The sequence below is a fragment of the Schistocerca serialis genome, chromosome 9 (assembly GCF_023864345.2).
Source record: "Schistocerca serialis cubense isolate TAMUIC-IGC-003099 chromosome 9, iqSchSeri2.2, whole genome shotgun sequence".
Taxonomy (NCBI): domain Eukaryota; kingdom Metazoa; phylum Arthropoda; class Insecta; order Orthoptera; family Acrididae; genus Schistocerca; species Schistocerca serialis.
The window spans coordinates 192,173,928-192,200,802 of record NC_064646.1 but is presented as its reverse complement, the minus strand read 5'-3'; the positions used below and the strand labels follow the sequence as shown (position 1 = coordinate 192,200,802).

Below are 26,875 nucleotides of genomic sequence, written 5' to 3'. Positions count from 1 at the left end.
ACTGGCAAAGATTGCATTGACAAACTGCCTATTGGCTTCTGTCTCGGGTTCTTCGGCCGATGTTCAAATGATGATTTTACTGACGTTTCGCCAGCACGAGTGGCTGGTATTGTCAAAGCTTCACCCTCCATTGTCAGTGGTGAAACTTTGACAATGTCAGCCACTCGTGCTGGTGAAACGTCAGTAAAATCATCATTTGAACGCCGGCCGAAGAACCCGAGACAGAAGTCAACAGGCAGTTTGTCAACAAATAGCCACGAAAGACTAAACAATTTTGTGAAGATTGCATTTCTCGCATTCTACTGGTATCAAACGTATGCCTTAATCTGAAGAAGAAAATTTTGAGAATGTCTTTACAGCGCAGAACTGCAGAAGTGCATCATGGTTTGTGGGCAACCCGGGAAGGAAGAGAATCGAGGCGACTGAGATGTTGTGTTACTGAAGGATGCTGCAAATGAAGTGGACTGATAACATAAGAATCGGTGAGAAGAGGAATATGTGAGAAACATTGGCTATTAATGGAAGAAGTATTGATTTGTGTAAAGGTAATAACTTCCATGGTATGAAATGAAACAGCAGAGGGAAAAAGGGGGAGAGGGGGAAAGAAATTTGAAAATAAAAATAATAATAAAAAAAGGGAGTGAGGAAAATAAAAGTGGCCTCGAAAATGTACACGACGACAGTGACGCAGAATGTGCCGTTGCTAATGAAAATCTCAGAAGATGCTGCAAATGGTCACCATTGACGTCGATGCACTGTTATGCTCACCTTATCGAAATGCGAAACACAAAAAACATTGCCACCTGAGGGATAGCACCAACGGGGTCTTCAGTGTCCTAGCAATAGGTGAGGATTATTTGCGTACACCTGACCTTCAGTTTGACGCACAGGGAGAAAACCACATGGAGAGAGATCGGGTCACGAGGGTGGCCAGGGGCTTCCGCTGCGTCTACCGATTGTCCTTTCATCACCTAGAACCGCACGCATTCGTGGTAAGGTTGTCAAGGTGGTAGGTGCTGTTGCTCCATCTTGCTGATATTAAGCATACATTCGTCGATCTGCTGTGTGTCGATGGACTTATCGATTAAATAGTTTCTGGTCGTATAGGTTAATAATAACAGTTTGGGTAAGTAGCCGGGAGTATGAAAAATACAGAAGAGTCGTAACCTCTCTGTTCACCTAGACATTCCAATCATCAGCAAAGGTAGGCTTACATCTCGTCACCCGACACTGAGGACCACAAAAGTGTTAGTTGGAAATGGCTTTTTAATACTGATGACTGCTGAGAACACACATGGCTGATTTATGCTACGACAGAACACCTTAAGATGCCATCCATCTCGACCACGCCACATGGCTTTGAACTGCCACGAAAGATGTGATCCGCGGGTTCCCGGGTTCGATTCCCGGCAGGGTCAGGGATATTCTCTGCCTCGTGATGACTGGGTGTTGTATGCTGTCATTAGGTTGGTTAGGTTTAAGTAGTTCTAAGTTCTAGGGGACTATTGACCATAGATGTAAGTACCATAGTGCTCAGAGCCATTTGAACCATTTTTGAAAGATGTGATCGCTTTTTAACCTGGTGGTGGCGGAAGGATCAGTAGTAGGATTAGTTTGTAGTTTGAGACAACTGTAATATTATTTGCTTCTGATGCAGCAATACGCTAAATAAATAAACCGTGTTACTACCAAACACCAGTCTTGAGACTATGCAACGGCTCATCAGAGTAGTGATAGGGGATTTTCTGATGCATCGTATCACGAGTTCTGTGATTTCACATACCCAGAACAACTGAAACAAACCTCGCCTGAAGAAATGGGATACTGAAGATCTAAAAGTCCTGATTCAACTTCACTCTGACACCACGGGCAGGAAACACGCGGAAATTTTCCTGGTTGCTTTAACTTTTGCACGACTGGAAATCTGCAAGGATGCAGATGCAGGTCGTTTTTGATAATGTTTGGACGTGACGATCTCTTAGTTCCCACTTTTACAGATAAACTGCCTTGAGATTTCGGCGGACCGTAATGATTCGGAAAGGCTTCGGATACTTATCGGAAGTCTTTTCGAATCATTACGGTTTTTGTTCGCTACAGAGCTCGTTTCAGCCCATTTTTTCACTAAGTTTTGTATTGAAGATACTGTTGGAAGTTTGGCGAAACACTTCTAGTCCCAATCTCTTGCGCTACGGAAACATTTTACACGAATTGTGCTTCGCCTAACATTTCGCAATGAACATAAGCTGTTTTATCATACCTACAGTTTTATGTTGCTTTCAGCTAGGCATTAAAGATGCTTCTATCACTTACTCAAAAGTAATGGCACAGTGAAGTACTCGGAACAGAGAGTGCACTAAATGTGCATGCTCAGAGTTGTGACAGCATCCAAATGGTGCATCGAAGCCACGGTTTTGATATTTTTCGAGTCGGCTTCACATTTCCAACAATTTATTTTAGTAAGGTGCAGGTAAGACTGGGTGGGGCTGAGTGAATCGTTCTGCGCAGAGAGAGAGAGAGAGAGAGAGGGGGGGGGGGGGGGAGGAGAATGGTTGCGACGTCGCCAGATTGCCCTTTCAGCGCCGTCACCGCTACACCACCAGGCGTCTCCTGGGTGGGCTGCTCAGCGGTCGCACGCCTAGCGATCAGTAAGAGTTTGGCCATTCCAGTGGATATGCTATGCTCCTAGTAGAGAATATTCCACTTATACTTTAATTTCGTATTTCAGTCATAGTTCCTGGATAGTTTTTCTCCCTGTTTTCGTGGATTCCAATCCGTTTTTGATCAACTGATTTTGATAAAGTCTACACGACTGTAGAAATAATGCGTTTTTCGTCCTATACACATTGCCGAGACCAAGTGGAAGCATTTGAGAAGGAATCCCCAAATTTTCATTTCTATTGCCTTCCCGGATTTGTGTTTGTAGCAAGCAATATCGTAGCCACGTAAATCATCAATATGCTACCGATTTTGTAGAAAATCCAATTGTCTGCCACTACTTCAGAACGACCACAGACAGCAAGAAACCTTCCACGCACAGAAATAATTTTAACGATGCAAGTGAAAGTACTTACTCAAACGAACGCAAAAGAAATCAAAATGCATGTTAGTAGGAACTTGACTCTACAAAAATTATAAATGATCCATTTTAGCTAAGTATACCTGGACAGCAAGACATCTATGGACCTATGCAAGAAAGGCCGCATTGATCAATTACACTGAAATACGTCAGTGAAAATATAAACGACCTACTATGTGTTCCTCAACAGTGACATTAACGAATCAGCATTTTGTACTGATTGGAATCTGTTTAAGTTTAACCGAGCGAGGTGGTGCAGTGGTTAGCACACTGGACTCGCATTCGGGAGGACGACGGTTCAATCCCGTCTCCAGCCATCCTGACTTGGGTTTTCCATGATTTCCCTAAATCGATTCAGGCAAATGCCGGGATGGTTCCTTAGAAAGGGCACGGCCGATATCCTTCCCCATCCTTCCCTAACCCGTGCTTGCGCTCCGTCTCTAATGACCTCGTTGTCGACGGGACGTTAAACACTAACCTCCTCCTCCTGTTTGAGTTTAAGAGGGTCCCCTTTGGTTTGACTACTCGCGCAGCCGTCCTTACTCGTTTGATGGATAATATTCTTGGAGACTTGAAATTAGTCTGTGTTTATAATTACCTGGACGATTTGGTAATTTATAGTCGTTCGTTTCAAGAGCATTTGGAACATATCCAGCAAGTTTTTGCTAGGTTGCAGGGGGCCGGTTTGACTGTTACACCCAGTAAGGTGACATTAGCCAGGCAGCAGGTCATCTAGTATCAGGTGAGAGCATTCGCATTGACCAGGAGCGGACTAAGGCATTGAGGGCTCTGCCGCTGCCTACTGATAAAAGCGGAATTGCTAGGTTTATAGGTACGGCGAATTATTTTAGGCGTTTTGACCCTAATTTTCTTCAGCTGGTGTCTCTTTTAAATGAACTGCACCGAAAAGCGGTGCGTTTTGAATGGGGACCTGCCCAAGAGGCCGCTTTTGAGCACATTAAGGCAGCTATAGCCAGTCCTCCGCTTCTTGGACTGCCTGATTTTAAAAAGAAATTTATTGTCCAAACCGACGCATCTAATGCGGGAATTTCGGCAGTCCTCCTCCAGGAGTTCCAGGGTCAAAGGCAGCCATTAGCATACTCGTCTCGTCGGTTAACCAGCGCCGAGCTCAAATATTCTTTTTACGAATGTGAGGCATTGGCCGTCTTATTCGCGCTGGAGAAGTACCGGTTCTATCTCGAGCACAGATTATTTCAGCTAGAAACTGACAATCAAGCCTTAAGCTGTATGCAGACCCCGTAAAACCGGCCGTATCGCGAGGTGGGCGGTACTCATTTCGGCGTTTCGGTTCGAGGTTAAACACATTAGGGGCACTGAGAATGTGATCGCGCACGTTCTCAGCCGTATGTTTACTCAACATCAACCTAGTGAGGACGCCCAAGAAACTGAGGAGCGCCATCTTAGTTGTGTCATGTTAGGCGGTATTCCTCATTTGTTTAGTGACACTGCCGACCATCAGGATCAGAACCCCACTTGGGGACCCGTTAAGAAACGGCTCTCAGCAGGAGAACGTTTGGATGAATACGTTATCAGAAAAGGCATTTTGTGTAAAAGGGTAGGACGTGCCAGGGAGATTAAGATCTGTCTGCCAGCCACATTAGTATACCGGTTTTCCATTAATTTCACAACTGTTTGATTGGCGGCCATAAGACCTTGGAGAATATTAAGGAGCATCTGACTTGGCCGTCTACGGACCGAGACGTTAGAGAGATGGTTTCTAGGTGTCAGTTGTGTCATGTGGCCAAACCGAAGAACGCTCTTCAACAGGGCTTCCTGAGTTCGGAGCGCGAATCCCGCCTCATGGACAAGCTCTTTATTGATTATGTGGGGTCCTTATCTCGCACCAAAGGAGGCCATCGGTACCTATTAGTTATTACTGGCGCGTTTTCGATGTTTACCTAGCTTCTTCCGAGTCGTGCTACCGCCATAGCGCATTTAACTAACGTATTTAGTGTTTTTGGACCCCCTAAGCAAGTCGTTTGTGATAATGCGCCCGCCTTTCTTTCGGCCCCCTTCAAGGCCTTCTGTTTTCAAAGCGGTGTGAAGCACGTGACTACCACTCCGTATTATCCGCAGGGCTCCTTCGCGGAGAGGGTCAATCGTAACCTTAAATCCGCACTGATTATCTTTCATCAGAAGTCTCCCACTAAGTGGGATTTTAGTCTCCCTTGGCTTAGCTTCAATACCGCCATCGATGAGGCTTTGAAGGCTACCCCGGTTTCCCTGATCGTTGATTATCCTATTAATTCCCCCCTTTCGAACTTACGGGGGGATTCAAGATCTAATTCCTGCGGACATTACCCCTTAGGTCGTCAAGGAAAACTGGAATCGTGCGAGGCGAGAAATTCTCAGGGCCCACAACAGACAAGTTGGTAGTTATAACCGTAATCGACGAGCCTTCAGAGGTGAGCCGGGAGAGCAGGTGTGTGTCCGTAATTTTCCCGGGAGGGTGGTGCGTGTTGGCAACCTTGGTAAGATTACTCAACGTTTTCTGAGTCCGTGTACAATTATGCATATTTTAGGCCCAGGACAACTGTAGCAGTAAGCAATACCGGGTCCATTTTAATCAAATTAAGTTTGGTTAGACCGCTAGTTGGGTTGCCCCCCAGGTCTGTATATGAGAGGGGGAGGTTGAGCAGTGCTGCGGCTTGCGTTGGTGCCGTTGCTAATTTGGCATCGTTTAGTTGGTATAGTTACGGCTGTCGTCTTCTTCTTGTGTTGATTGGTGTCACTCTGTTCGCAAGCGTTGTCTGTCCACTAGTGGTGGCAGCGGCGGTTATCGATATGTAGTTACGGTGGTACTGTCTTTGGGGCGACGTTGTGGTGTTTCCGTGTCGTGTGAGTTGGCAGTTCGGTTGGGGAAGGACGAGGAGCCAGGTCCACGCAGCGCGGGAACACGCCGGGAGCACTGGCGACAAGCATGCACTGCCGGATGGAAGGGCTGTAGTCACGAGGGGTACAGCCCCGTTGTCAACCGGACCAGGAAGTTAAAGTTGAGTGGACCTTAATTCAATTAGTGAAACCTCCACCACTGTGAGATCTCGCCATTTGCTTGCATATTGCTGCTTGCTGCGTCACCGCGACGAAGAGCAGCGAGTGGAGCGTTTGGGGAAGGCGAATGTAATTAGCCTTCTTCCACTTCTTGTTATTAATTCTTGCATTCTATATGTTATTATTTGCGAAGTTCTACCAGTGGATTTTTTCCTGCCTAGTGGCCGCTAACGCCTCAGTTACCTGCCCTGGAGCGTAGTGTATCTTATGGCACGGTACTTTACCTCACCTTGCTGCTGCTGTCTGGTAAGGCGTGTAAGGCGTGCTGACTGCCGGTTCCGACATGGGTGTGTTATTCCATCGTTGCATTGGTCAGCAGACGTTAGGTAGATTTGGCAAATGATTATTGGTCATGTGTTTAAACTGCCACTAGTCTGAGTTACCACCTAGTGAAGTGAATGCAACTTTTGGCTGCCCGTCTCATCGCTTGCGAAGTTTTGAGGGACTTTCCCAGGTCGGTCCTTGGAGCAACAAATGAGACCCCCCTTCTCTTTGGTTTGGTCAGATTTGACGAATGTTTTTTTTTTCAATTAATAACTGTAATTTCAAGTTTGAAGATGTTAAAGTGGTTTGTAAGAAATTGCTATTCAGGCCTTCAGCCGTGAAACAGTTTTTTAATTATTACTATTGAGGCCCTCAGCTGAGAATAAACACCAACTCGACAACCACGACGATAAACTGAGTAAATCAGTGCAGCATTCGCGCCTATTACCGGAACGCGAGTCTATCAGAGGATCCAAAGATAGCACAACGCTGCCACGGCTCACATCCTGGAACACCTGGATGCTGAGGGAAAAGCTGACCTTGTGAACTATCCCAAACATCCCAGGGGATTTGCGCTAGTGGCAGCGTGCTTTGAAATGAGATATTTGCTATGTAGTGAGTGGATCAAAGACATTCCTAAAAGGACTAGTTGCTTAGCAATATGTTTCCTGTCTTTCCACCTGCAGTCTGGATGTGGGTGGTCCTGATGGATGTGAACGATACCTGACACGCTTGAACCTGCACACCAGGGTTCTTGCCCTGTAGAAGCATTTCTAATCGTTCTTGCTAAATGCACGCCTGGGTTTTCCCGCTGGGTAAATGTTTTTATTGTTCCTACCAAATTAGTTGGCTTAAGTTGAGTCTATAAGAACCCTGCCCCCTCCACTGTCATCCTCATTCTACTTCAGTTTGTGGGTTGTGTTGATGTGGGGGAAAGAAGACCAAACTGTGAGGTCATTGGTCACATTGGAGAAGGGAAGGAAGGGGAAGGAAGTTGGCTGTGCCCTTTCATAGGAACTATCCTGGAATTTGCCTAAAGCGATTTAGGGAAATCCCAGAAAACCTAAATTAAGATGGTCGGACGGCGGATTTGGGCTGTGTCCTTTCAAAGGAACTATCCTGGAATTTAACGAAAGCGATTTAGGGAAATCACAGAAAACCTTAATTAGGATGGTCGGACGCGGGATTGAACAGTCGTCCTCCAGAATATGAGCCCAGTGTGCGGAACCACTGTGCCACCTCGCTCGGTCCAATTTGTGGTTATGATTTTCTGTGTCTGTTAATCGTCAGTCACCAGTTGTAGTTGCTTGTGTGCTTATTACCACTGTCAAATAAAGCACCATCATGAAACGCTAATCACTATGAAACAGCAGCAGTGTCAGTGGCAGCAAAAGTCTGAGGCAGTCTGAGGAGGAATTGTCATGTAGGTACATATTTTCTTTCGTAGTATGGTTTCAAATTTGGTAGTTAAAACGAATATCGTGGCGTGTGTCTACCAAATCAGTATGTTAGTAGTATATTTTTGTTAAAACGAATTTCGTAGCTTGTGTTTATCAAATCAGTTGGTTAGTAGTACAAAGTAGTAGAAAAATTTCGTGTCTTCCAAATTCTCCTCGTTGTTATTACAACATTTATTAGGAAATGCTGGCCGACATTGATCATCAGCTGGAGGCTGTAAGAGGGCGGGCCAACAAGTCTGAGATCGTGGATCAGCCTCCAATGGCAATTCAGTCAACACAGCAGCCATGTATGTACATAATATTCATGTTAAAAGAAATAATTTAAGTGTTCAAATTTCGTAGTACTGCGTGCACTGACAAGTGTTAGTAGTGTACTAAAATTCTTCTTCGTGTTATTACAGCAAATATACGGACCAATCTCGATCAGTTGCTGGAGACTTTAGACAGGCAAGCAAACGAGTCTCACATTGTGGAGCACTCTCCAGCGGCAATTCAGCTATCGCAGCAGTCGTGTAAGTACATATTCTTTTTCATATTGTTGCATACAATTTTAAATCAGTATGTTGTTACAGCATCATAGGGGAGCTACTCCATTGGTTCCACGCTAGATTGGATGAGAAGATGTGGCAGTGGGTGGAAGAGATGGAGCAGGAGTTGCAGCTTGGTATATTCGAGTCAGAGATGTCAGAATAGGTTGAGATGATACCCAATGACCTCAGGGTTTGGTTAAAATGGCTCTGAGCACTATGGGACTTAACACCTGTGGTCATCAGTCCCCTAGAACTTAGAACTACTTAAACCTAACTAACCTAAGGACATCACACACATCCATGCCCAAGGCAGGATTCGAACCGTAGCGGTTACGCGCTTCCAAACTGAAGCGCCTAGAACCGCACGGCCACACCGGCCGGCTGACCTCAGGGATAGGTGTCACTGTGGCCAGAGGGTGAAGTCAGTAATTTATGCACCCATCTTTATTCTTTGTACATATAATCAGTGTTCTTTCTTTGCAGCAGAAGCAGCAGGTGAGTTTATAACTGTGTACTAATTTTCGTTATTCTTTCTCTACAATCAGCAAGTCTGGGATGCTATCCATTCCATCGTCGCCACAGTACGCCGTGGCGCAAGTGTCATGGCAGGTGATGGCGGAATAACCAAAACATGGTCCTACCAGACACGCCTTGCCTGCTAGGATAAGGCTAGTAACTGCACGACTCGCTGTCTCAGGCACCATCCCTGCTACTGCTCCCCGCTCCCCCCCCCTCCCCACACTACTCACCAGCAGTCGCAGTCCATACTGTCCCAATGCCCCCTGCTTACCCTGCCGTGGCACCCCTCCGGCTACTGCCACATGGCCGCCGCCACCTGGGTCAGGGCTGGGAGTTACTGCTACAAGTAGCACACAGCAGCTATACCCGCAACTTGAGTGCTTTCTCTGATCTAACACAGCATACCCTCCTTCTTGTCTCTCCCGCGACCTCACAATGGGGGCGGACTGCCACATGTACCTCTGTTGATTCAGTCATCATTTTTTGCTACTACTACCACTACTACTACTACTACTACTAGTACTAGTAGTAGCAGTAGTAACAGTTATCACGTGTCTAGCAGGAGCTCTCTCTCCCATCCGTTATGGAAGGACAGCAGATCGGTAATGCAATGCCACAATTAGATGAGGAGCATATCTTTTTTCTCACATAGAGAACTCAGAAGGAGGGCACAGAGATGCAATCAGCTTTCTCAAGGTATGTCTTGCTCTTCTGGAAACAGGGCTCCTCAAAATTGTTAATGATCTGCGGTACCCCATCATAATGTGTAGCAAAATCATGCACCCCTAACCACCCCTCCATTCAATAGAACACTGGTGTTGAGGGGAGATGAATGTAATGTATATAATTGGGTCAAAAATTATGTGGTATCACAGAATGATTGAATCATTAAATGGTACAACACCTTGAAATCCTTACACATATCTTGATATGAGTCTTGTTATACTGAGCTTCCTGAGGATAGCCAACAAGAAGGCATGTATCAATGTTCAAAATAAAGTAGATTAGTTTTTTGGCATTGTCAGTTATAAGGACCATCTGCAGCGTACATCTGAATATGGTAGAGATATTAATGTTCGTGGGTTTTATAACTTTGACAGATTTGAGTTCTCTGTTAAGATCCCGGACATTCGTAAATTTGAAGCTCAGAATACTGGTATCTCGGTTCATGTTTAAAGCCTGGGAGAGTGCAAGACAGATGATGGTAAATTTACGAACAAAATCTTCAAACCCTTTCATTTCTCCGAATTTGCCACTCAGTGTGCTCTGCATGTAAACATTCTGCTATTCTCCGATGGGGATAACAATAACAATAATCACTATGTAGGGCTCAAAGACATGTCGTGACTCCTTTCATCCCAACTGAGGAAGGACAGGCATACACAGCAGATTCGCTTAAGGTTTCTCAATGCCTTTTCCACAATCAGGTTATAAGCAATGCACCGTGTGGACTGTTCTAGAAGATACTAATATGTTTGTAAATGCCCAACAAGATCAATAATTTCTTAAAGTTTAAGAATACTCACCATCAGGAGTGATGCCCCTTTTGTGGTGCATGCTGACTTAAGAGTCCCTCCTTGCTCCTGTAACACGCTGTGAAAGCGACCCTACAACCTGAAATAATAGCTTCACAGAAAACACGTAACGTAGGTGGCATCATACCAGGTTGTGTGTTCGTACAGTTCGAGTCTTAACTGCAACAAATCATTTTTTGTGGACAGTCCTATGATTTGGCTGCTCAATGAGCTCAAAAACTTACATGAGAGGTTGATAAGCCTTACAGAAACAATATTCCCATGCCCAAGTCGAAGAAGATTGATTTTTGTACAACAGTGCAGCTGATTGTCATATTTATGGGCTGCCATTAGACACAAAAGCACAAACACCTTGTAGGAACGATTGTCATCTAATGGGGAAGTTCTGTAGCGTAGCTCACAGCACATGCTAGTTCAAGTATAAATTACCATGACACACCCCCATTTCCTTTCACAGTTTCGGTGGGTATGATGCTCACTTTTTCGGTGAGCACTTGGGCAATTTCGGCATGAGGACACATCAGGCCAGTGCGTTGCCTGAGAGTGTTGGGAAATACATCTCGTTCTCCAAATGAATTATGTCAAGGGTTGCACTCCACTTCTTAGACTAACTACGCTTTATGCAGGCATCGCTCCAGAAACTCGTTGAAATTCCACCTCAGGAGCACATGCATATCACTTAAGGTGTGTATTGCGATGATGCAAAGTTCGAACTTGTGACAAAGAAGGAAGTTTTCCCAATACGTTTCTTTTAAGTCCGTAGCCCCCTTAGACTGTTGTTTGTTTACAATGTTACATTTACACTTACACAATCATGATTTCAGCTTCAATGTGTTATAAATTGCCTAAGATGGCATACTTTCGAATTAAAATACACGACAGTATGCCTTCTTAGGCAATTATAACACTTAAAACACTTGATAATGGCACTTTAAAGCCTAAATCATGAGTGTGTAAGTGTAACACTGTAAATAAACAACAGTCTAACAGCGATACTGACTTTAAAGAAATATATTACGACTGTGGCCTCACATTATGAAAAAATTATTTTCCCATATGAGTATCTGGACTGTATGGTAAAACTCAATGAAACCTGACTACCCAACATAACTGTATTCTCTAGTAACCTTACAGGTGATGCCATGTCAGATGCTGCGTATGAGTATGTTAATGATTGTTTGGCAGGTGTTCAACGTCCGAACTTTAGGATATTATGCAGAAACTTCTTATGGACACAGATGTACGTTTGGTAGCTGATGTTTCTGAGTGTGTCCATAGACACACCACGGCAAATAACTCACGAATGGGTGATAGGTTCAACACATCTGCTGATTTGAGCTACATCAGGTGTTTCGATGTAAATAACTTATACGGGCACACCATGCAACAGTCTGCCAATTGGTGAGTTTTGATGGCTGTCCAAAGAGGAAAGCGACACGTTAGGTCAAACTATCGATAGTGTGGTGGCTGATTCTCACTTGGGGTATTTTGTGGAGGCAGACCTCAAATAGCGCATTAGTGTGCCTGATGTGCACAGTGATTCGCGACTATGTCTTGAGCAACTAGTTCCACAAGGAAACTCCGCTCCAAAATTGATGACAAGGCTGGGGAACAAGTAGAGATACTTTCTTCGCTATCGTAATCGCCAGCTATTTCTCGGCTTAGAGATGGAGCTGGTTGAAATCAGACGTACTATCTCCTTTATGCAGTCAGCCTGGATGAAGGGATATATTGATTTAAACACAAAAATGAGGGCTTCTGCAAAGAATGATATTCAAAAAGATTTTTTAAAATTGATCAATAATGCAGTTTTCGGCAGACAATGGAAAATTTGAGAAATATCCTTGAAATTCTTATTAGAACAAAATTGGATGGACATTATGCCATAAGGAAGTGTATTGCCAGGCCAAATATCTAACAGGTCATTATCTCTGACAAGAACTTAGTTGCTGTGGAGTTGGCCACGGTTGCAGTAGAGTTAATAAAACCTGTGCGTGTCTGTGTCTACGTTTTCTAACATTCTGCGTGGTGTCTGTTGTTCTATGTCGTGTCTCCCTACCACTTTCGCGCAACGACGCTCTGAGTGTGTTTTTTAGGGAATTGACTAGTTTGAACCTGGGACCTGTTGGTGATAAGGAGACGCCAGACCACACATGACATGTAGAGTTCAGAAGAGTTCAGTGAGACTGGCGATGATATAACCAAATCCTTAATGATTTCAGCGTCAGCTCCACTGCACTCCCGGTAAAAGAATCTTAATACTAACTAAATTTAGTGGAAGGGGTTCAAGGCTTTCCTATTTTTAGTTAGCTGGTAAAATAACGTCGAAGAAGCAGTTAAGTTTACCATTGGAAATTTTATTCTACTCACAAAACATTGTTTATAAATTGCACTATTGATAAAAGGAAATGTTTTAATACAGGATGATAAAAACCAACTGCGTTCAACAAAAATGTGAACGAATATTCCCTGAATGAGTTTCCGAGTTCTACAATGGATCGAAGGATGACCTACGCCATATGACATCTATAATCTAGATTTAAGTTAAGTTTCATAAAATAAAAAACTATGAAAATGGTCTACAGTGACCCTCAATTATCTTTAATTACTTATCTAACTTGTCGTAAATTACAGTGGCTAATGTGGCTTCTCAATAATTATATAACAGAAAAATTATTGCATTTCAGATTTTAACTTACGTAGCAAATGTGAATACCATGAGCTTTAATTGGCGATCGACACCAGTATTACGCAAAACGGGGGTGTAACAGATGAGACTTCTGCAGTTCTGAGTGAAGCTTTATGCGCTCAAAAATGCGGCATCGCGTGCGTTGATTACCTTGTTGGTGTTCGTCAGGGGGCGGCGGCCGGCGCAGCTCCATACAGCTCGCCCTCGAGGAAGCAACTCTCTCCTAACTTCTCCTTACTACAATTTACCGAAGTTGGTTTAAAAAAAAAAAAAAAAACTATCTGGCTGTGTTTTCATCTGACCAATCAGGATCTCAACGTTAACCTTAAGCTCTGCCTACAAAAGTTCTGTCCATCCAATGAGAAACGTTATACTTTTCGTGGTGGGGCAATGTTTTTAAAGTTTGCAACGTAACAGAGACGCGAAAAAGTCTCACGCTAAAACTTGCAGCTGGTCTGGCCCTATTAGTGTTATTGTAAGATCTATACTGTTCTTCTGGAGGGCTCTAGCTTTTAACATGGGCTGGGGGGTGATCCTGGTGGTTAACTGGCGACGTGGGTGTCCGTCCCTTATCGTAGGGCCTTCTAACTTAACACGGTTCTGCTCTCGGCTTCTGTTCTCGTTTCTCCCCTCGGAACTGCGTCTGTCTCACGGTGGGAAGGTATGACATGCATTTAGGCATTCTTGTGTTAGTCTGTGGTATTCCATTTGTTCACTCGTTACTCGTATTACTTTGGTTAATGTTAATGTCACAATCTATTAGGAGGTATGTGACATACTACTGGATTTGCTTATTACGTCAGGGTTTTCGTGGAAGGTGTTGGATTTCCTTGACACGTTACAGTCTATGACTATGTCCCAGATCGAAAATGTATTCGTATTAGACCTGTCTAAACTCCGCACATACAGACTTCATTATGAATTTTTGAAAACCCATTTCGCTGTTCCAGAGTTACTTCGTATGCATATAAGTAGCTTCAGCTGTTGGGTGAAAGGGTGCAATCCATATGAGGAACAGAGATGCTACGTCAATGCAGTCGACACGTCTTCATATACAGCTGATAATTCTTATGGTATTATTACACAGAACAAGAAAATTATTGGACTTATCGAAAAAGAGGCGAATAGTTTACCAACTGTGGAGTTTGTCAGTCTCAGTTCGAAGATGCATGCATATCACATATTCTGAGTTGCCACCCAGAGGTGGGTGAAGGGTGTGCGTCATGTGGCAGCAAGAGCTCTCAGCATGCTCTACAGTGTTGTTTGCAGTGCTCCATTGCAGCCACAGCATATGATTCAGCAAACTATTATCCAACTCAAAAAATGGCTCTGATCACTATGGGACTTAACATCTGAGGTCATCAGTCTATTATCCAACTGCTGCAGCACAAGGTGTACACTGTGCTGAAATATAAAGTTGGTCAGTTACCTCGTGACAATAAAATTGTCATTTGTGAGAAAGGGACTAAAACTCGCCTATACTTACACTGTTCACTTGATGAGAGTGGGCCATTGAGATAGAGTGTGATAGTGGTTGTGAACAATATATATATGTGGAATAGGATGACTCATTTACCTGCAGCTAGCCATCCAAGTCCGATTGGATTTTAGTGTAGATATACAGTTCCCAGTCCACTGAAATTGTAAATATTCTCAACCAGTGCTACTGATGGGCAAACTCTGCCTCCTGCCCATCGAAAATTGTAAATATTCTTTGTGCAAAAAGCACTACCATTGTTACTTTTGGGTGGACTGCGGTTTTTTCAACTTATAGGTATTAGTAGTATTAGTAATAATAATAGCTAGAAAAATTTATCTGTGCATTGAAAAAAAATGTGAAAATATTTTAAAGAACCATATTGCATCTGAGATGTGAAAAAGAATATATATATATATATATATATATATATATATATATATATATATATATATATATATATATATAGGGTGAGTCACCTAACGTTACCGCTGGATATATTTCGTAAACCACATCAAATATTGACGAATCGATTCCACTGACCGAACGTGAAGAGAGGGGCTGGTGTAATTGGTTAATACAAACCACAAAAAAATTCACGGAGCATGAACATTAACCATTGTGTATGTTTTGTTGGCACATTGTAAGCGCATCGTCATTATCCTGTTATTTACGGGAGTAACTTCCCTGATGGAGCTGAGCACGCTCTTGTGTATGATAAACGCCATCCCGAGATGGGGGGCTCCTCTTCCGATTCGTTTATCCGTCTTGCTCTTAAAGATGCGATAGTTGCCATAATCTGATGTTTCTTCATCTGTAAAACGTGTCTCCTGTAAAGCTAGTATTACTATCTTTTGCTTTTCAAGTTCTGTTGTAAGGTTTAGAAGTTTTCCTGGTTGGATTAATGTATTTATGTTAAAGGTTCCAATGTATGTAGGTGTTTTAAGTGGAAGTTTTCCAGAGAGCTCCGACTTTCTCTGATGTAATCGTGTAAGTCCAGGTTCCCCAGAATCCGAATTCCTGGTTGCCATCTGTTGATGGGTGGATTGGTTACCACCTGGGGTAATGTTGTTATTACTTGCACGAGTCATACTTGCTTGTAATCAAGTTGGTCCAGTGTTTCCACTGGGTGTTTAGAACCAGGGATTGTTAGTTCCTGGCGCATTATGACCAGCCGCACATTGTGTGAACAGACGCTGACCAGGATGCCGATGGTTCCCACTTCAGACGCGTCCTGGATTTGGGTGTTGACAGTGCTTATTGTAATGGCGGCACTTACTCGCCATGACACAGCAACGTCTTCGGGTTCTGTGGTTTTTGAATGAGTGTGACCCTTGCCAAAAGTCACCCTCCCACACCCTCGTGATGCTGCCGCCTCGGCCCGGGACTGCTTATTTGGGTTTCCCCTTATTCGCAGCTGTCCACCATATCTGATGGATCGTTCGCTATCCGCCACCTGCGACCCGCCCTGTACCTGAGGCTCGGCTAGGGTATATATATATATATATATATATATATATATATATATATATATATATATGTGTGTGTGTGTGTGTACGTGTGTATGTGTGTGTGTGTGTGTGTGTGTGTGTGTGTGTGTATTGATGTTATTTACAGAAAACCTATCCATATGGCATATTATATACCAAGGGTATGTGGGACACACATATGACATTGGTTTTGAACATGAGTGACATCTAGGAGCTGAAGTTTAGGATGGAGAATAACAAAATACATCGACTGGTTGCATGGAATTTTGTTTATCATGTGGCATGTTCTTGGTTATGGGAGCAGGTGGCACATGACTGCTTCCAAGGACATACAACAAACATGTCTAAAATCTAAAATTGTGTCACCAGAGCTTGAAGAAAACCACACACTGCATACAATATAGCAACAAATGTATCAAAGTGGGAGCAGGATAAAATCATTCAAAGTATTCACTGTGAGAAAAACTCATTCATTTTGCATCCAACTTAAAAGTAATTTTATATTTTCGGAAACAGACACAACACTATTTTGTTCACATCGATACAGCTTCTTGAGCCGATGGAGGGCAGGGCACCTCTTGAATACCAGATCTTGAATAACAGCATCCTTGTAGATTCCATATATCCATGTGATCTTCTCCATTCCATCAACGGAGATGATGGTACCCCTGTAGTAGAATAACTGAAGTGATGCCACAATTTCTTTATAGGGTACAACAGGATCGTCCCTGTGAACTCCATGGAAGAAACATGTTAGTCACGTTGCATTCCTCTGTGATTTAGCGCACTTCACATCCTTGAATGGCTTCGGTGATGCAATACTTTCTGAGAACGCGTCCAGTGCACCAGCATCTTCTGTGAATGCTACGAATGCCGTCTTCAATCCTCCAGCAGGCGCGCCATTCTTCATACCACGAGCAGGCGCGCAGCGCACTCCGTACACATGTAAAGAACGTTTGTCTTTATGTTACCAAAGTAAGTACATATGAGCACAATCACAATTTACTCTTAGTTTAATTAAACAACGATAAAATAAACTTACATAATAAGAGTTACAGTACTGCTTAATTAAATGGTAGTGAAATAAACTTTGATTGTATCACTCTGTTGCCACGGACAGATATTAACGGACTCACGTGAAGCATTAAACAGCACACTACAATCAGATCCCAGCCAACCGCTTATTTTATTACTAATTATCTCGTAGAGAACGGCCTCATTATGGGACTGTGCTGACAGCTCGTAAACTGGGTCAATTTCTTGTAAGGATCGTAAAGTTTTTCTCACCTAGCTTGCTGTTTATTATGTACTACTGCTGCTCACTTGGGCATATCAATAGAATTTATCACTGAGTTAGCTTAAAGAATAGGTATGGGCTAGTAATTTTATAGCAACACTGGAACGGTGCAAAAAATTATATTTGTGCTTTATGCACTTTATATGTAGGTGCTGATGCGTTTGCTCACGCAAGATTACTAAACCTGGTTTTTAAATAGGAACCGAAATCATTTACTGGAAAGAGAATTGTTAAAATTACCTGGAGCAGACGGCCATTGTTGACGGTGGATGCATTTTTGTTAGTGGCTAAACTAACTTCTAGGAAAATGCTGTAAAATTTAGAGACGATTATATCTCTTAATACCACCATCAATCCTGCGGGATCTTCGTTATTTACGGGCGAAATGGAATCCTAGCTTGGAGACAGTGGCCAGATCGTTTAAGGTTCTGCACCTGCATTCCAGTTTCCAAAAAGTTAAGCTCCTGTTAGTCATTGGCAGCAACAATAAAACATTAAACCATTTCATGCGTGTTATATCTGTTAGGAAAACTGTTAAATGAGAACTCATGACACTCAATTAATTTACATTAATTTAGTTGCGTTAGTTCTAATACATGACACTTCCATTAGATTTGTCCACCAATAAGAAAAGTTAGTCATTGATACGCAAGGAACGCCGCTATAGTGTGAGGAATCAGTAAAAAAGCTAGCCGACAGGCGAGAGAGAGCCAAGCCCTAACGTTTTTCACTTAATTTCTAAAGCAAATATCTATAAAACATTACCTGTGAAATAATTACATTTCTCAGAATTATTTGACATAATTTATTTAGACTTGCAGCCATGTACGGTAAATAAATAGGTAAATGCACATTTTTGTGATTTCCGTTGTTTTTGCGACGTCAAATGTACGTAAAATTACGTGAGTCTGTCCACGTAACGCTTCATTCGCCCCCAGGAAGGCTTGAAGGTATGTCATTTATAAATTGCCTTCCAGGCTTCGGCACATAACTTTAGAAACGTTTATATTTATTTCACTAAAGTTAAAAATGACGTATTTTTGGCTGTTCAGTTGTTCATATAACTTGTTTGAACATTTAAAATTGTCTGTACAAATAAACTGTTGTTACAATACATTCATATAAATATCAGTTTAAAAAGTATTTACGTATACACATATGTTGGTAAATAAAATATTACATTAGTAATACAAATGGGAACGCAGTAAATAAGAGTACATAGAATATGTGGTAGAATGATAAAGGTTGTACATACATTGGTAAGTTTCACAGATTTTTATTGTTTGATTATACCTTAACTCTTTTCTTGTCGATTTCTGTAGATTTTGATGCTTTTGGTTTTATACAATGTTTGTAGACTCGTTGTCCCCATCGGATGGATTTACGAAATTCTGGAAATGTCTTGAAGATCGATGGTTGTAGGTGTGTGGATCCGGAGAATTTGGACGATATGATATTATACAGTGCTATGTGGACTCGGTCAACGGGTAGATGGAATTGCAAAGGTTTGTTGTCGTCTTGATTTTCAGCGATTGTAGGTGTAGACCAATAGAATTTCAACGATATGAATTTATACAATGCTATGTAGACTCGTTGCCGATAAGTGTTCGGGAAACACTAATACACGCGCCCGAAAACACTTTACAAAATTTTTTATCTGTTTTGTTCTATTTTTTTATTTGTATTCAGCATGTGCGTTATTTACGGCTATTTAGTCCATCCAACTTCACTTACACAGTTGTTTGCAGAGAATGTAGAGTCACCCTTGCATTATTTCGTGTCGTGAAACTTCTATATTTGCAATTTTACAATATACAGATTTTAGAAATTGTTTTGTCTGGTTTTGACGCATTCATTCTCCTCTGTTTGCGATCCTTCGGTCGGATACCTTTTCTTGCCCCACTACCTTCTGAATTTATCTACTTAGAGAGGAAGAGTTAGGACCAGATTTGTGTAGCACCGCCTATTACGTGATCCAAGGCTCCTAAGACAGAAATTTAAGTGACACACCGTCAGCAAAACGCGGCTGACACAAATGGTCATGACAAAGAATGAAACCCTAAGCGCGATTTCGTCCTTCACTTAGATAAGGAATGGCTCATCCTTACTTAGATATCGTGACGTATATAGACATACGAGAAAAATGCAATAAATAAATTAATGAAAATACAGTGACATCTTATTTCTAATACAAGTCATAAAAATGGAAAACAAGTAATACATTTTATATTCTAAACATAACACTTGTTTGCTAGCTTCTGAAGCTAGCCCCGAAATTCTGTTCATACTGTGCACTGCCAGGTAAACATTCTCTTACTTGTAATCTGCATTTTATAGAAATCTTTCGATTTATTTCATGCATAGCATATAGTTTTTGTACATTGAAAGAATTGCCATTGTTTGGCACGTTTCTCTCGTTAGTCCCAGATTTGTTTAAAAATCTTTCTTCTGAGAAAAATAAAAGACTTACATCTAGGTTCATATTCCATGATCTGAATAAATTCCTTCATTATGACGCTTGATACTGAAGATTTTCAGCTTCCTGCAGATGGGCCAAACTTCATCAACATGGCATAGACATGCAATCTTTACACAACATAAGCAATAGTACGTTGTCAGTGTATGAGAACACAAACTGGCATAGGTCTAAGATAAAAAAATACAGTAAAAAACGCACATACGTACATGACAAAATAATCATGCAAGAACTGGTTATTGACAAGATTTTAAAACAGCATAAACATGTATCTTTACTGGATAAAACTTTTCAGACCGCGGTGGTGGTACAGTTGTTTGAGTGAATCTTGTTTGTGTTTGGAGCGTCAAGTACAAGACGCACACGACCACCTGCTTTATTTACTGTTAACAATGGACTGCTGTAAGCTGACGTGGATGTTTCTAAAATATCCCAGGCAAGCAGTTTTTGTATTTCCCGTTTAACTGCCTCGACTGGAGTAAGTTGTTTGATGTGGAAATATTTCGTGTGGAAAAACACTCATCTTGTAAAGGAATCCTTCTACGACTACAGGTTTACAAGAAAACACATTTACAAAAGATAATAACAAATCAGACAGTCATCATTTAATTCATTAGATACATGCCTGCCATGTTCATAGTCAACAAGATGGTTGTCTGTCCACAACACCTTGCTGCCTATAATCTTCAAATTAAGGTTGGTTGGTTGGTTTGTGGAGCTGAAGGGACCAGACAGCAAAGGCCATCGGTCCCTTCAAAATTAAGGATCTGGTAAAATTTGCCTTGACGTGCCGTAGTGAGCAACAAATTCAAAATATCTCTTTACTTCCAACATTTATTTGGCAGGTTCTACTACAGAGGTCAACATTTGGAAGCCTCCTTCGTAGAAGATCCATACCTAACGGTCAGGACACATATAAGCTCTTAACGATGAAAGATGTGCATTCTATAGCTCCGTTTTCCCATAATACTTCAATCTTTGTCTACTTTTCAATTCTTCGTGTGCGTGCGCCCATGGCTCCAGAGGCAACACAACTCTGCTCAGGAAAAGTAAGAACCCTTCTGTTTTCATGTATCTTGTTAAAAAAAAATTGAGCAAGTACATTTAATTTGGCCTCTGTATCCATACAGACGATGGGTGGTATTCTACCTACTACAGCGTTTACTGCTGCCAGAAGTTGCTCTTCATAATTTTCTGTAATCGACATTGGATCTTAATACACTGAAGAGCCAAAGAAACTAGTGTACGTGCCTAATATCGTGTAGGGCTCCCGGGAGCACTCAGAAGTGGCGCAACACGACTTGGGACTAGACTAATGTCTGAAGTAGTGCTGGTGGGAATCGACACCATGAATCCTGCAGGGCTGTCCAATGTCTGAAGTAGTGCTGGTGGAAATCGACACCGTGAATCCTGCAGGGCTGTCCATAAATCCGGAAGAGTGCGAGGGTGTATAAACCCCTTCTGAATAACACGTTCCAAGGCATCCCAGATACGCTGAATAATGTCTATGTCTGTGTAGTTTGGTGGGCAGCAGAAGTGTTTAAACTCATAAGAGCTTTCGTGGTGACACTCTGTAGCAATTTTGGACGTGTGGGGTGTCGCATTGTCCTGCTGGAGTTGCCCAAGTCCCTTGGAATGCACAATGGACATGAATAGATTAAGGTTATCAGACAGGACGCTTATGTACGTGTCACATGTCAGAGTCGTATCTAGACATATCAGGTGTTCCATATTACTCCAAATGCACATGCCCCACACTATTACAGAGCCTCCACCAGCCTGAACAGTTCGTTGGTTACATGCAGGGTCCATCGATTCATGAGACTGTCTCCACGCCCGTACACATCCATCCGCTCGATAGAATTTGAAACGAGACTCGTCCGACCAGGCAACATGTTTCCAGTCATCAACTGTCCTACTTCGCTGATGACGGGCCCAGGCGAGGCGTAAAGCTGCGTATTGTGCATTCATCAAGGGTACACGAGGGACCTCCGCCTCCGAGGGCCCATACTGATGATGTTTCGTTGAATGACACTAGTTGACGATCCAGCACTGATATCTGCAGCAATTTGTGGAGCCTGGCACTTGTGTCCCCTTGAACGATTCTCTTCACTCGTCGTTGGTCTCGTTCTTGCAGCATCTTTTTCCGGCTGCAGCGATGTCGGAGATTTGACGTTTTACCGGATTCCTGATATTCGCGGTACACTCGTGAAATGGTCGTGCTGGAAAATCCCCAGTTCATCGCCACCTCGGAGGTGCTGCGTCATATCTCTCGTGCGCCGACTGTAACACCACGTTCAAACTCACTTAAATCTCGCTAACCTGCCATTGTGGCAGCAGTAACCGATCTAATTACTGCGCCAGACATTCGTTGTCTTATATAGTCGTTGCCGACCGCGGAGGCGTATTGTCTGTTTACATATCTGTATATTTTATTGCGCCTGCCTATACCAGTTTCTTTGGGGCTTTAATGTATAACTTATGCCTTACGTCATTTCCTTCGTTATAAGGAATCATGTTCCTCATAATATTATTCATTTCGGCTCCATTCCGCTCCGCGCCGATATCGGGGAGTGGGACAGAACCGATTTTAGTTTGACGCCTGATTTTGCTGTTGAGGTAAATGTTCGGTAATCTCAACTATTTCTATTCGTTGGTTCTTATATCTGGCTGCTGGTCTTCCCAGCCAGGAGGCGACTGAGAATAATTTTTCTGCAGTGGCCTCTGAAAATTAGGCTGCCACTGACTGCCATTTTGGTTTTGGTTTTACCAACAGTATCCTTAATTTTGTGAGTCTCTGTTATTCTGATGTTTGGGGTGATTTCTGTGGTTATTATTTTTATTTCGCACAAATCCGGAATCAGTCTGGTGTGCTCGCCAGCAGACGTGGCACCATTGCCGTTACTAGCGTGATTCCTTTCCTATTGTTGTGGTTCGCATTATGTTGCGGGCCGTCACTCCAGCTGCCCTTCACTACTTTCATGTCTTCTTCAATTAAATCAAGGAAATCCACCACAGATAAAAGGTTTTCCAATGTGTCTTCGGGTGTGCATATTAGCTTTTACCGAATATTGACTCTCAATTTGCATTTTCAAACTTGTCACGTCTTTGTCTGATATGGGAATGTCCCAATACCACGTCTTTCCCATGCACTTTTCAAAATATTTCCTAAGACTTCCTCGCTTGGCTCTGTAAGTCTCCAGGTTGAATGCTTCACATCTTAGACGTACTAGCGTATGAGGTGACCAATATTCGGTCAACAATGGACGTCGAGCCGCATTCTGCAGCTATCGCGGCACATAACGCGAATTCGCCCTGCATGTACGAGGAGGTAAACTGAATTATTTGTCCTTTGTTCCATTTCTTGGGAAATGTGCCCTTAAAACTGTATATAAATATCACCGGATGTAGAATTTTTTTCTGGAATGAACACCTGAAACTCCCTGTGCTTAGGAAAGCTCTCTTCCAAAATCACAGCGGGTAATGTGTGCCACGCACCGTGTGAACAACTCTTTCGACCTACGGTTTGAAGTCGGTTACTTGAGCGCTCCAGTGGGATAAACCTGCAGCTAAAATTTTCTACATTTCCCCAAGTTCTGTGTGAATAGTTTCGCCTGTAGTTCCTGCCTAGGACACAACTTCTGCACTCACGTATGTCTTGTTCGGCCTTTTTCTTTATTTCGGTATCTTTTTTTAGAAACCCATTCCTAAAAGGCTTTATCACATTTTTCTCGCTGAGCAGTTAGCTATTGTGTAACTTTCTGATTCTGCTGAATAGACAACTTATTTACCTCGTAAGTGAGGTTCGAGACTTTAGTCTCAATTGCGGATTGCTTGTGTATCATTTTTAGAACATCATCTGATAATTTACTCGTGATACCGAGTATCTAGCGGTACGTCTTGGTCAAATTTGAACTTTCCGTTTTGACTTCATCCAATGCCGAAGTGATCCGTGTGTTTATATCTTCCACTATGGCATCGAACTTTGTAACCCATCTTATGCGCTGATGATTCACGAATGCTGTATTTTAGTAATTTCAATTTTTAGAGTATTCTCTGTTTTCGATTCTGTCCGATTGTTCTTTGAAATAACTAAACTTCGTTGCCGAAAAATTTCTGATTGTTCTCCGAATTTATTTTCAATGCTTTCTCTTCCTTGTCTGAATCTATTTTCAGTACCTCGGATTGTTATTTAAATTTATTTTCGATTCTGTCCGATTTTTCTTTGAAGATCTGATACTCGCAGTAATTTGCGCAATCAAATCGTCTAATGGCGAAGCTGACAGTGCTGGTGGCATTTCTGGTTCACAAATTTACGATTGTACAGCCAGTCCCTCAAACAAGGCATTTACACTTTCTACTCCAGATTATGATATTTCTGTATCTGGATCTGTCATCAGTTCAATCGGCTAGACTTCATTGTCGCCTTCGACTAGAGTCTGGTTTTGTTTTTCCTGAATTGCATCCGTGCTTTCAGACTTTCCGATTTTTGCATAATCGCACAACAAACTAAAGAATTTTGAATTATTTGATCAAATCCAAATAATTACACACTTTTAAAACAAACAAAGAAATACATAAATGCTACAGTAAAATAATCTACTATAACGAAAGACGAGGTGGACACCTAATTACAGAGACAGCAGGGTGCCCAACGGCCCATCTCGCCGATATGCTGTGCAAGAGCAGTCATTTTGGCCACTTCTGCTACAACAATGAATTATAAGAAAATTTTGAACATGAGCTATAATGAAAACAATTCTATACAAATCTTTTGTTTAACGAGCCACACATTAAATACGCGAATTATGAAATAAGTTCCCGAAATGCAATGACGACCTAGCAATACTGGAGTCCCTTACCTTTTTTATAGAACGGCTTGTGAGAAACGGAATGATTTTCTGATTTCTCAGATACGCGCTGATTAACATAAAGTTTCCATTCATACGCAATATGTCCGGATTTGTAGATACCAATGGAAAACAAACATACATAATTCATGTATAATTATTTTTTCGAGCCCCACGTTGGGCTCCAAAAATGACTCGTCTGCTCACGGAACTGTTAAAATTAAATGGCCATTGTTGACCGTAGATGCATTTTTGTTACTGGCCAGACTGACTTCTAGAAAAACGCTGTAAAATTTAGAGAAGAGTGTAGCTTTTAATACCACCACAATTTTTCGGGGCTGGTATCTGTTATTTAGAGCGAAATGGAATCATAGCTTGGAGACTGTAGCCAGACCATTTAAGGTTCCGTACTCGCATTCAAGTTTGCAAAACGCTTCTTGATGATCGTCAGTTAATCTGAGGGATGCTGTAGCAAACTGAAAATAAATAAATGGCAGAATACTAATTGTACTTGGCCATTGTGTCTCCACGCCACGATCCGTTGAGCTCATATTGGTCAATAGTTGTAACAATAAAACATTTCATGTATCTTACATCTCTTAGGAGAACTGTTAAAATGAGAACTTCACATTACTTTAATTGCCAGTGTTTCTAAAACTAATAGACGACACTTACATTCATATTTGTCTACACATAAGAAAGATTACTTACTGATACGCAAGGAACGCAGCTATAGTGCGTCCTATCAGTATAAAAGCTAACAGACAAGAGAGAGATCTGAGCAGGAATGCTCTTCGCTTACTTTGTAAAACAAAACAAAATAATGCACTACAATCGACTGCTGTCAGCCACAGGCTGAGTGCCGCTATATCTTTGAAATATTATTTGTGAAATAATAATTACATTTCAGATAGTTAATGGACATACGTTACTTAGGTTTGATGTGAACTATGATAAATAAATAAGGGCACATTTTTGTGCTTTCTGTGATTTTTGCGACGTTAAATTTACGTAAAATTCCGTGGGTCTGTCCATGTAATGCTTCAGTGCGCCAGTTCGAGGGTGAAATATTAACTATCTGTGCTTATTATCTTAGAAACCATGAAAGTCTGCAATTATGTTCACACTTTGAGATGCCATTGCGAAATGCTCTGGAAATGAAGTAACACGTATTCATTTATACAGCACGCTGCACGATTCCAGTCATTAAGCAATAGTTAATCACACGCTCATGTAATACTAGAGCATACCCTGCAATGTGTTCTGGGAGATCTGCTGAAGATTCGAATTCAGTTCATACTTCCATCGATACTGATTTAATTATCTTATTCTGTTTAGATTGATGCCAGTTCCTTGAATTTACTAGGCTCAGTAGACATCCTTCCTGTTCATAGAATGGAGCACGGAACCTTGTATACCTATCATATGCTAAACTGTATACATTTTCATTCCTTCCGTTCGTTGTAGCCGTGCGGTCTTGCCCGACTTCACACGGTTCGCGCGGCTCCCCTTGTCGGAGGTTCGAGTCTTACTTCGGGAATGGGTGTGTGTGTTTTCCTTAGCGTAAGTTACTTTAAGTGAGATTAAGTAGTGTGTAAGCCTATGGACCGACGACCACAGCAGTTTGGTCCCATAGGATCTTACCACAAATTTCCAAAAATTTCAATTCTCCTGCATATGTAATTTATTATATCGGTAAAATTTGGAGTTCAGGCAGACTCTGGAATTAGTTAAGTAGTAATTTTCAAATTCAGTGGAATCATGTGTTATATTCCCCCCTATGTCCGTCTGAAATGCAAATATGATGAATCTAGGTGTCTCCAATTATACACAAGATTCAATAGCGCATGTTTGTCGGATTGCCTTAGGTAGTCCTGGGTATTCAAAAAGCTTCCATGAATAGCAAATTAATGTCAAATATGAACCAGCCTTCAGAACTTTTAAGTGCTTCAAATTCTCCTCGTCCGCTTCAGTGATGTGAGGCAGTTTTCCTATTATTTTATTGCTGATGATCTTTCTCTCCTTGGGGTCCTTGAATATATAAACTGTTATTCATAACACTCTGTTTTGGAGTAGGTGGCTATTTAGCATTTATAATAATACAACGTACACCATATGCAGCTTTTGAAGTATGCAGGCA

At 42.0% G+C, this 26,875-nt stretch overlaps 1 non-coding gene across 1 annotated transcript; it reads left to right on the top strand.

Annotated features, from left to right (window-relative positions):
- The first annotated feature begins 3,320 nt into the window (after positions 1 to 3,320).
- Trnaa-cgc (transfer RNA alanine (anticodon CGC)) lies at positions 3,321 to 3,393 on the top strand. The gene has a single exon. It is a non-coding gene; the product is annotated as a tRNA-Ala (tRNA).
- The last annotated feature ends 23,482 nt before the right edge of the window (positions 3,394 to 26,875 follow it).